General features: G+C 40.0%; 1 long non-coding RNA gene across 1 annotated transcript; it reads right to left on the bottom strand.

The window, feature by feature from the left end:
- Window positions 1-9,402: 9,402 nt before the first annotated feature.
- On the bottom strand, window positions 9,403-10,062 carry LOC129759513 (uncharacterized). Its single transcript, XR_008740184.1, has 3 exons — window positions 9,856-10,062; window positions 9,555-9,795; window positions 9,403-9,493 (listed from the first exon to the last, which is right to left on the bottom strand). It is a non-coding gene; the product is annotated as an uncharacterized LOC129759513 (long non-coding RNA).
- Between the last annotated feature and the right edge of the window lie 1,011 nt (window positions 10,063-11,073).

The following is an 11,073-nucleotide window of genomic DNA, read 5'->3' as shown; positions in this document are numbered from 1 at the left end:
CGGTGGCCCTATTGGACTTCGGAAGGTTTTCGAATGACTCACCCCTTTAGATCGGCACGAACATGTGCTCCGGAAGAGGGCGCCGAAACTTGCTTTCCTTGGTTGGCTGCTTGTCCGCCGAAGCACTAGGTAGCGGCGTCTGAATGTGATTTCAGTCAACAGGGAAGTGGCGAGTTGCCCTCTCGGATATCGGAACCGGAAGTGCACAAGGTGGTCACTGGTGAATCTCGAGAGCTTGATCAAAAAAGGGGTCCTGTCAGAAAAAGAGTTTCCGTTCAGGAATAAATATAACTTTGGTTCCAAGAAATACTCACGGTTTCAACGCCTTTTCTGTAGACTTTGGGCAATTGCCTGTCTGGCTGTTTTTTTTTCAATTTCGAACAGCTCGTAACTGGTGGCCAATCGGTGGAGCACGGCTAGAAAATACCAACTGTTTAATTAGGTTATGCAGGTGGAGCTGCCAACTTAACAAGATTTGTTTTGTTGTTTTTATTTTCCTTTCCGCACGCCAGACTCCGTTTTCTCAAAGTCGATGCGATTTTCTATACCTTGGTTTGTTTCGGTGTTATCTCCTTCTTGCTTCCCAAATAAAATAGCTTTCGCTCTAGCATGTATTCATGCTTTTGCTTGAAAGAGTAGGTGATTGAAGATGTTTGCAAATCTCACGTAACATTTCAAAAGGGCAAATCTAATACTTGATTCGATACGAGAAATACGAGAAACCACTTTTTGCTCATGAAAATCAACCAAAGTGGTGTTTTTTTCGAAAAACTGTTTTTGTCAAAAATCGACTTTAAAATTTCAAAAATTACCAAAGAGGGGAAATTCGGATAATCGAAATTTTAATTTTGATGCTAAATGACTGAAATGCATTTAAAAATCAAAACATGCATTTGTGTATGTATGTATGTATGTATGTATGGTTCCCCCATCGGTAGCAAGGTTCAGCCTATGTCTGTGTGGCTTGGCCTTCGAATTGCTTCTCAGGCTTCCACGGCCGATGGTTCGTCGAGGGAAGGCATCCAACCTTCAGAGACCTACAATGGTTGGCAATCCACTCCGCTTGCATTAGTCTCTTGAGATTAACCACAGATGCATTCCCTCTGGAATATTTAGTTATAGGTATAAAGTAAGTTATATATGGAAACAAATCTTACTTGTCGGCAACTATTATGGGATACGATCCCAAAAGTTTTTCTTGCCGATACCGGGAATCGAACCCAGTACGCCTGGGTTACCAGACTCGCGCCAGCCTATCCACTAGACCACATCAGCGCTAAATTTGGAATTCAAATCATGCATTTGACTATAAATTCGGAACAGAATGATGATTTTTGAATTTTAACTGTGACTCTGAATTATAAGTCTGCATCAAATTGGAGTTTTGAATTTTCAATGCCGATTCTAAATTGTAAATATGAATTAAATTCTTAATATGAATTTTGATTCTGTCTGGCTTCCTAATGCGTTAACAGAGTAAAAAGCAAACAATTGCAGGAACCAAATTCAATTTTATTCTCAATCTAGATTCTGAACATGGGTTCTAAATCTGAATCCTGAATCTGTGTTCTGAATTTAAATTTTGAATCTGAATACTGAAGCTGAATGTTGATTCTGAATTCCGAATCAGAATTCTGAATATGGGTTCTGAAAACTGCTTCAAAAATCTGAATTTGAATTCTGTATCAAAATCATAAATATGTATCTTATTTGGAATCTGAATACTGAATCTAAATTCTGATTCTGCAAACACATATTGCTTTCTTGAAAAATGTTTTCATCACTTATGTCGGAATGTAAAGAAACCTTTAAGCTATACAAATTCAAAGAATAAACATATTTTTTTTATTAGGAAACAAAAATAGAACCCAAGATCTCGAATAACGCTAAGAAAAAGTTTTCTTTTCATGTACTAAGTAAAATATTTCTGCCTTGCGGTTCAGGATGCGTAAAGCATAAAACTTCTGATTAATATTGATTGAAATAAACTTACCTTTTAGATCTATAACAGCAAGTAAAACTGCAAGTAAAAGTTGATTGTTCTTGTTCCGGTTACCTGTCACAGTCTTGGACGAAGCGGTCCAGCGTTCACCGATTGAAGTGTTCAAATTTTAGAATAACACAGCGGTTGCTGTGAGCTGTAGTGTAGAATTGGTACAAGAGTTCCTCCAGCTCAGAATGATTTTGTCTCCATATCTGACTTTTAATTCGTCTCAACCTTTAGCTTCACTGGCCAACAATTTGGTGCTGCCGATACATGCAATTTTGTAGTTTACAAAAAGCGAAAGAGATAAAAGAACATACCTCTCATTTCAACTTTTCAACTTTTTTGCAATTATCTGAGTCAGCTTGGCAAGTACCGGGAAGCTTGGCAAAACTCGCATAAGAATAATCAGCTAAATGCAAATATGTATGTAAACCTTGGAATCTAAGCAAAACACCATCGCTTCGGTAATTTTGTCATGCCACTTGTGGCAAACGTGACGATAGATTTCGTTTGCTTGATTGCTCACGCGGAATTTTGTTACTTAGCCTGGATAATTGCAGCACTCGCGACTGAATGTGCTCTAATCGGCATGTCATCGCATAACCATCTCCAACATAGCGCACAGGAATCTCCCGTAATGTGTGGCTTCGTTTTCGGGAGTAAGTGGTGTTGCAGAATATTCGATAGTAGCATAGGAAGGTAAACAAATTGACCGTCTTCAAGGCTGTGTGGCAAAGTTCAACGCATCCAAGGCTGTGAGTCTGCACCGCGAGAACAGACAAAGCTGCAGACTCGGGATAGGCACCAGGAATCATCTCGCTCGTCAGTCGATGCATGATCTTGTCGACGTGTTCCTGATGTTTCTTTCTCTCGTCCTGTGACTTATCGATCAGAGAATTGTGGCGCTCCTGTTCCTTCTTGTTCTTCGATGCATTTTGTTCTTTGGAACCCATTGATGACTTGGTCAGCTGCTTTAGCTTGTTTATTTCCTTCTGATAACTCTCAATATGAACTTGCAGATCACACATTTTCAGGGACCAGAAGGTAACCAAGAACTGGGGGCTTATGTCTTCCCAAATCTTGGGCGGATGCAGCGGTCGCATGGATTCGATACATTTCGAAACAGGTGGCTTCCAGATATTTTGCCATTTTCTGGGAGTTTGAAAGTTTTCCGAGTTTTGATCCACCATCCGAAGCTGATCGTACTTTTGCTGTTGGAAAACAATAATTATGAATATTGTCTCTATAAATTAAACAAGATTCAACTTACGCTAATGGCATGGTAGAACATTGGTTTGTCTGGAAAAAAAAACAACGTTCGAGTGGATTTGGTATTCTTGCAACATATTATGGATACTCGGCAGGCGGTCGGCATACTCCTCGACGCAGTAGTTGGATCCAAGGGACAGGTACAACAGATCGTTACTTGCCAAGTAATTGTCGTTGCGATGACTTTTTAGTTTAGTATTGCACCAATCTGTTCGGCTGTTTTTGCTTTCGTTACGCGCCCGGAACGTGGTGGATGCGTCATTGGAGTCCAGTTCCAACTTTTCACGGTATTTTTCGGAAAACTTCTCTCCTTCCATCTTAGGTTAGCCAGAGTGATGTAAAACTTCTTCTTGATGTGATTATGTTCTGAATCCAGATGGTTTGAGTTCAGGTAAGGTTTTGCTTCACCGCAAACATCTTCCACAAACTGGACATAGATTTCTTCAGCAGCCGCCACTGCCGTGAGATTATTTGCTTTAGCCGTTGCAACGAGCATACTTTGGGTTCGGGCAGATCGTTTCCCTTGTAAATGGATGTATGATTTGAAATATTGAACTAAATCTCAAGTTCTGACCATTGATATCTTTGACAATGAGGTTCTGTGGGACTAACAACATGGGAACCAGCTCCTTGAGATTTTTTCAACTCTGGGGTAATGTCAGCCAACGAATGTTTGATTCGTAGCCACGGTTAAGCCGGGGTGTGGCATGAGAAAGCATACAATTTCCGTGAAATTCTCCTAATGCACCAGCTTCGTACCAGTCTTCGGCTAGAAACTGAAGTCTCTGGAACAATTTTTGCCATTGTTTTCGCCTTTGTAAACGCTAGACGTCCATTTTCAGGGATAGCTGTAATAGAAGAGAGTTTAGCGTATCTACAATTCTAATTATTTAGTCAGAAGATCTCTATGGACAGTACTCTACGCAAAAACTGAAGCACAATCCCGTGATGTGCTTGGGCTTTCGAAGGCACCCCGTGGCTCCATGAGCAGAATTGCCAACTTTCCTCCTTTCGGCATGTCGTGCAGAAAAATATCCGACCACATAAGTATACCGGTTGTGTCCCGTTCACTTCTACCGCGCCACAAAAATCGGGTTAGCGGCTTGTTTCCGTCATCCAATCAGGCTGAGGCAACCTAATGACATCCGTACTTTGAGTACATTAGCGCAGCCACAAATTCAGAAAACTTTCGCCCTTTCGAAGATCACCGGCTACCGATACAACACAGTTCGGTCCGGAACCTATTCCTAAACAATATTTCGTTCAGTGCATTTTCGTTTAACACAAACGTGTGGTCGTCTCCGGTTTCCAGCACTTGAACCGGTTTTCCTTCCATGGTTTCCGAATTACGGAGATTTTGTTCCTGTTTGAGCACTGTAACAGATCCACTACGTTCTACTACCGGAGTAATTTTCTGTTCCAAAACTGCTCTTCGACTGCCCTCCAGAATCGAAAATATACACCGGTATTTCAGTGCAGGATGCAGGTATGGGAATCCCGTTCGCTGCGATCTCGTTTGCTCTGCAAGGCTCGCGACTCGCGCTCCGTGACAGCCTGCAGCTCGTATTCGTCGGCCGCTGCTGCAGTTAGAGCAGCTGAAATATAAAAAAAAAAACAAGTTATCGAACAGCTTTTATTCGGACAAAAATAAAATAACACCTCTGATCGATTTTTCTCGCCGTTTCTCGGCTTCTTTCTCGAGCTTCTGTTCGGCGGCTGCTTCTTCCCGTTCCCGTTTTCCACGTTTGATTTCCTTCGTCGCGGTACCGCTACTGCTTACGGCGGAAGTCTCCCGAGTGGACGATTCCGGTGTTTCTTTCTTGATCCATCACCTTCGATTCTTATCGAGCGAAGCATTTCGATAAGATGTACCAAACCTTCCGGGGCCCTCGGGTGGACGGCCAGACGCGCAAACAAATCGATTGTGTTGAGAAGATTGTTTTCCGTAATCACCGAATTACACACTCGTACACGTACACGTACACGCTCCTTTTTTTAAACTCAAAATTAAGTAGTTTTGGTTCAAAACAGCACTTCAGTGGCAGCCCTCAACTTTGAGTTTGACTGGGCAATCGCCAAACTAAGTTCTGAGAGGCATACTCAATACTAAGTTCGGCAGCCGTACTCAAATTTATCCTTTTTATTCGAGGGTTGTTTATTTTCACATCTTCAACTGAATGTATTGCTTCAACTGAATGTATTGCTTAGCACGAATTAAACTGCTAATGCTACGATGACTAAATGACAATTAAAAAAAAAAGTTTTTTTTACGAATTGAAGTGAAAAGGAATTTAAGTATTTTGTAAACCTTAGTTGAAATGTCGAAATGTGAGTAATTCAAAACCTTAATTATGTGAAAGAAAATCGAACCATAATTACATATTTTAGGCTCTAGTGAAGGTACTTTGTCGATGAAATCCTCAAACAGGTATCCTTTAATCGAAAAACTAAAATTGAAATGTTAGAAAAAGCCTTACTAAAAGCATATAAAAAGCAACAAAATGTGTTCTTGTTAGCGACAAAAACAATTTTGTTTCGATAGAAAGATTTGGAATCGCAACAAATTATTTTTATCTAGTAGCAAAATTATAACTGGGAGCTGAAAGAAATCTAAAATCTCTATCTGAGCACCGAATCTATATAAAGATACGGGTCTGAACCTCAAACCATTTCATTAAAACGAAATATCTCAACATAAAATCATAATCATTTAGAATTAAAATAAGCAGCTGCCATTCAAGTAGGATTGCATAGAATGTCAGTTAACACAAACGATGCCTACTTTATGCTACTTTATGCTGTAATGTGGAACACTGTGATGTGGAAACCCTTAAATCGTTAAAGCAGTTAATCGCTTTCAACCAAGAGCTAGTATTCTAGCGATAGAATATTTTAAAACTTTACAGATGTCGATGATAATTTTTTTTTAATGCATTTTCAAATCAAGTTTAATGTCAAATGACCAAAAGCTTCGTTCAACCGTTGGTAAAAATCGGTTTCAACTGGTATCGGTCAAGTGATAGATGTTCAACGAGCCAATGTTTTGGTCGAAACAAGTTGGGTCGTTGTTCAATGGAGCAAGTGGAAACTAGTCGAAACCAATCCAGCTCGGCAGCAGGATTCGTTTCGACCTGGTACAAATCGGTCGAAGTCAATCGGAAAGAGACAGATGATCAACTGTCAATCCATTTCTACTTGTTTCGACCCGTTTCAACCAAAGTCCATTAAACAGACTAAAAATTAACATAGAAAATTTTAAAATATACGAAATTGAAAATAGTGGATTAAAACATACGATTAGATTATCTGATGTTTCAATTTTACTTTCCATGAAAATCCAGCTTTTTGAAAAAAAAATTGTTGTTGTAATTTTGCCTCCGTTAGGAGTTGTTAGCAAGCCACAACAACACAGTCAGACACACCTGTTCTAACTGCGCGGTCGTCGGCCGCACCAAAAATGAGCCTCAACTGTAACCACCATTGCCACTAGCCACCCGAAGCCTAGTAGTATTATCTAGGGAAAGGAGTAGCAGTGGCAATTTACGGCCATACAGCGGACCAGGGGCAAACGAGCATCATTCACCCCGACGAGACTGAAGATTTACAGATGTACAGACTATATGACAACATGTTGCATAAGTGATCGCTGTACAGTTTCAGTTTACTGCCCGCAACATTGCCGACATACGCGAGCATGTGATATCTGTCCGAAACATTATAAATCCGGACTGCAAAGCTTGATTGAGACTTGCGAGACGTACAAAGTAGCCTCTCTATCCCCGCGAGCTTAAAGCTCCGTTCATCAAAACCCGTTATAGGTTGGGCAACTGATATTGACACAAAATTAGAATAAGTAATCTATTGAAATTGTCAACGGATTCGATTAGATTACACTATTTAAAAATCATTTGAATCTGATTCTGCAGCTACAACTAGAAAAGATAGGAACCAAAAATATAATTCTAAAAAGAGAATCTGTAATTTAAAACCCGTTCATTTTAGTATAAAATCATAAAATCTCATGAATTAACCCCATGACATTATAATATGTAGAGGTGAATTCTGAATTCAAATTGAAGCGCTTGGGATCAAAGGGGTACATGTGTCTAAATGATAGTTTCGAGAAAACGCGGTTCAAAGTTGGGAAGGTGCTCGAGTTCTCATATATTTTTCGAAACCGAGCAGTTTTAATTCAATCAAACAAGTGTTAATAAATTATAGAAAAAATCTGAGTTTTGCACCGTTATGTATACTAAACTCAAAACTGATGATTTTGGCACTTGCACCCCTCTGATCCTGAGGGCCTCAATTATTCTATTTTTTATCAGAAATATATACATTTTGAATCTTAAACCAGAATTTGAATTCACAACTGTGAATTACAATTCCAAAATCAGATTTGAATATGATATTATTATTTTAATATCATTTCGAACTGAATGATGATTTTTTAATTTGAACTGTGATTCTGAATTGTGAGTCTGCATTTAAATTTGAATTCTATTTAGATGCTGGTTTTTTGATCCAAATTATGAATTATTAAATGTAAATTGAATTTGTATTCCGCGTATGGATTTGAATTCGTTTCATAATGTTAAGTTTAGCGAACAATTGGAGAAATCCAAATTCGAATGGTAATCGAATGTAATAGTATGAGTAATTAAAACTAAGATTAGTGTCATAACAATCAAAAAATTTTTTGAACAAATAAATTTTTCATGAACCATGAACCACTAATTCACTAGCAGGAGGTATGGCACTGCTTGAATGAGCGCGCAAACGGTTTGAGTAAAATCAGTCTGGATCGAAATATTTTGTACAAACCACCCTCTGTGGCATAGTGTATGGTGCTGTTTGTACAATATTCAGGAAATTTACTCAGCCCCAGTAGGGGTGGCGGTGGTTTTTTGTTATTACTGTTATCGCCAGCCATCGTTTGTGTTCGCGCTAAATACGTTTGTATCGTGTGTGGGCGAGCATAGATCAAACAATCGTCTTGGAATCATCGAATTTGCACACGCCATTTGTGTTGTCTATGGCATGGTGTATGGTGCTGTTTGTACAAATTTCAGGTCATTTACTCAGCCCCAGACGGGGTGGAAAATGGTTTTTTTTGTTGCTGGTACTGTAATCGCCAGCTATCGTTTGTGTTCGCGCGAAATTTGGCGAGCATAGAATCAAACAATCGCCGTGGAATCATCGCATTTTATACAAATGTGATGTAGTCTTTTCCCCGTGCAGCGTTGTAGTTCCATATCGGGATAGTTGATTTTCACCACCCGTACGATTGTTATCTAGAAATAACCAAGCAAAAGCATTATTATTATTGACATTTCATAAATAATTCAATCTTTTTTTGTTGCATTTAAACAGCTATGTATGTTTAGAAAGCCGAAAAGGATTTAAAGGAAAATTAGGCGATAGGTTAGGAGAATAAATATATCTTAAATTAGTTTTTGTTTGGCATATTATTTTCATCAGTTATCAAAGATTGGTTTTATTTACTTAAAACTAATGAATTTTAAATGCAATGTCATTATAAAAACACAATTTGAATAAAGATTCGAATTTAGAACGTAAAAGTAAAAAAAAAAAATCAAGAATTAAATAAAATTTAATTTTAAGCTTATCATCATTTGAACACATCTACTTCAAAATAAGAAATTTGGATGGATGAGGTAACAAATTTAAAAGAAAGTTAAAAAAATTGCTCACCTCCCTTTACCATTAACGCTTGCGACGTATCATTCAGAACGCTTATGCAGCTTAAGCATAAAGTCGGCTGCCAAATCATGTTGCGTAGTTTAACTCTTGGGATATATCCAGAAAATTCATTCGATGCACTGCGGCCAATCTCACTACTCTGGCAGGTATGGAATCTTCGACTCGATGTTGAACTTATGGTTACTCAGAAACAGCTAGTCTCCTTTCTCCGGCAGATTAAAGGCGGTAGATAATTACATTTTTCCGACCGACATCTGGTGGTAAGTGAAGGTATCCGGCCTCTGAGAGCGTCTAAAAACAAATGGGTGTTCGCTCACCAACGCTTATGCATTCATCTGTAGCATCCTTTCGTCAATTTATGGAAAATAGGATATGTCTCAATCAATAGAATTAGTCATAAAATATATTAATAAAAAGATACCCACCAATGAAAATGTGACCATCACAAAATGTCCTTGGGCTGATCAATACGCCTAGGAACATGCACATGCACCTTCGATGATTAATTTTGGCCTAGAAATGACAAAAAAAATTTTTAATTGATTGATAATGGTTGGAATAATTGCTAACTTACCACTTGAAATCGCTGATGGAAGCGCCGTTAGCTCGTAACTGAAAAACGTTGAGTATCGGTCCACCTTTTGAGCAACACAGCCTTGCCGTGGGCTATAATAATTCCCCCCTCGTCTCAGGTGACGGGCATCAAGCACCAATCCGCGGCACGTTACGCATGATGCCGAAGTTTTTGACCGTCTTGATCAACAAACCAGCACCGCGTGCCACCGTTGCCAAATTTTTCGTAAAGGACTCCGGCGCTGTTCAAAGACACAAAATATAAGGTGGAGTAATATTTGTAGTAAATACTGGGTACTTACGGCAAGCGCGGAATATCAGGATTTTCGATAAAGGTTCTCAGATGCAGATTATTAGTTGGATTCCGACCAATAGCTATCGAAATTTGCTGCATAACCGCAAACTTCCTCGATTTCCGCTGTTGTAGCTTCGGTCAGCATGAAGTAAATCAAACTGGACTGCGCTCTTCCCTGGTCGTAGGATGGTTTCCATTCCGGTGAATCTTGGATAATCGTATTCGCTTTTAACAATTGATGTCTCGTCGCACTGTGCTTGTTCAAGGCGAGTGACTCGCCACGCCTTAGTGGTTGTCCAAGTGTCCGGCCACACTGTGCAATGCAAAAGTATTGAGAATGTTATCTCGCTTCAAACAGTGGATGTCTCGTCGCACTGTGCTTGTTCAAGGCGGGTGTCTCGCCACGCCTTAGTGGTTGTCCAAGTGTCCAGCCACACTGTGCAATGCAAAAGTATTGAGAATGTTATCTCGCTTCGAACAGTGGATGTCTCGTCGCACTGTGCTTGTTCAAGGCGGGTGTCTTGCCATGCCTTAGTGGATGTCCAAGTGTCCAGCCACACTGTGCAATGCAAAAGTATTGAGAATGTTATCTCGCTTCAAACAGTGGATGTCTCGTCGCACTGTGCTTGTTCAAGGCGGGTGTCTCGCCACACCTTAGTGGATGTCCAAGTGTCCAGCCACGCTGTGCAATGCAAAAGTATTGAGAATGTTATCTCGCTTCAAACAGTGGATGTCTCGTCGCACTGTGCAATGCAAAAGTATTGAGAATGTTATCTCGCTTCAAACAGTGGATGTCTCGTCGCACTGTGCTTGTTGAAGGCGGGTGTCTTGCCATGCCTTAGTGGATGTCCAAGTGTCCAGCCACGCTGTGCAATGCAAAAGTATTGAGAATGTTATCTCGCTTCAAACAGTGGATGTCTCGTCGCACTGTGCAATGCAAAAGTATTGAGAATGTTATCTCGCTTCAAACAGTGGATGTCTCGTCGCACTGTGCTTGTTCAAGGCGGGTGTCTCGCCACGCCTTAGTGGTTGTCCAAGTGTCCAGCCACGCTGTGCAATGCAAAAGTATTGAGAATGTTATCTCGCTTCAAACAGTGGATGTTTCGTCGCACTGTGCAATGCAAAAGTATTGAGAATGTTATCTCGCTTCAAACAGTGGATGTCTCGTCGCACTGTGCTTGTTGAAGGCGGGTGTCTTGCCATGCCTTAGTGGATGTCCAAGTGT

Source organism: Uranotaenia lowii, unplaced genomic scaffold (assembly GCF_029784155.1).
Source record: "Uranotaenia lowii strain MFRU-FL unplaced genomic scaffold, ASM2978415v1 HiC_scaffold_175, whole genome shotgun sequence".
Lineage (NCBI taxonomy): Eukaryota > Metazoa > Arthropoda > Insecta > Diptera > Culicidae > Uranotaenia > Uranotaenia lowii.
The sequence above is the reverse complement of the archived record's forward strand: the minus strand, read 5'-3'. Positions and strand labels throughout refer to the sequence as shown.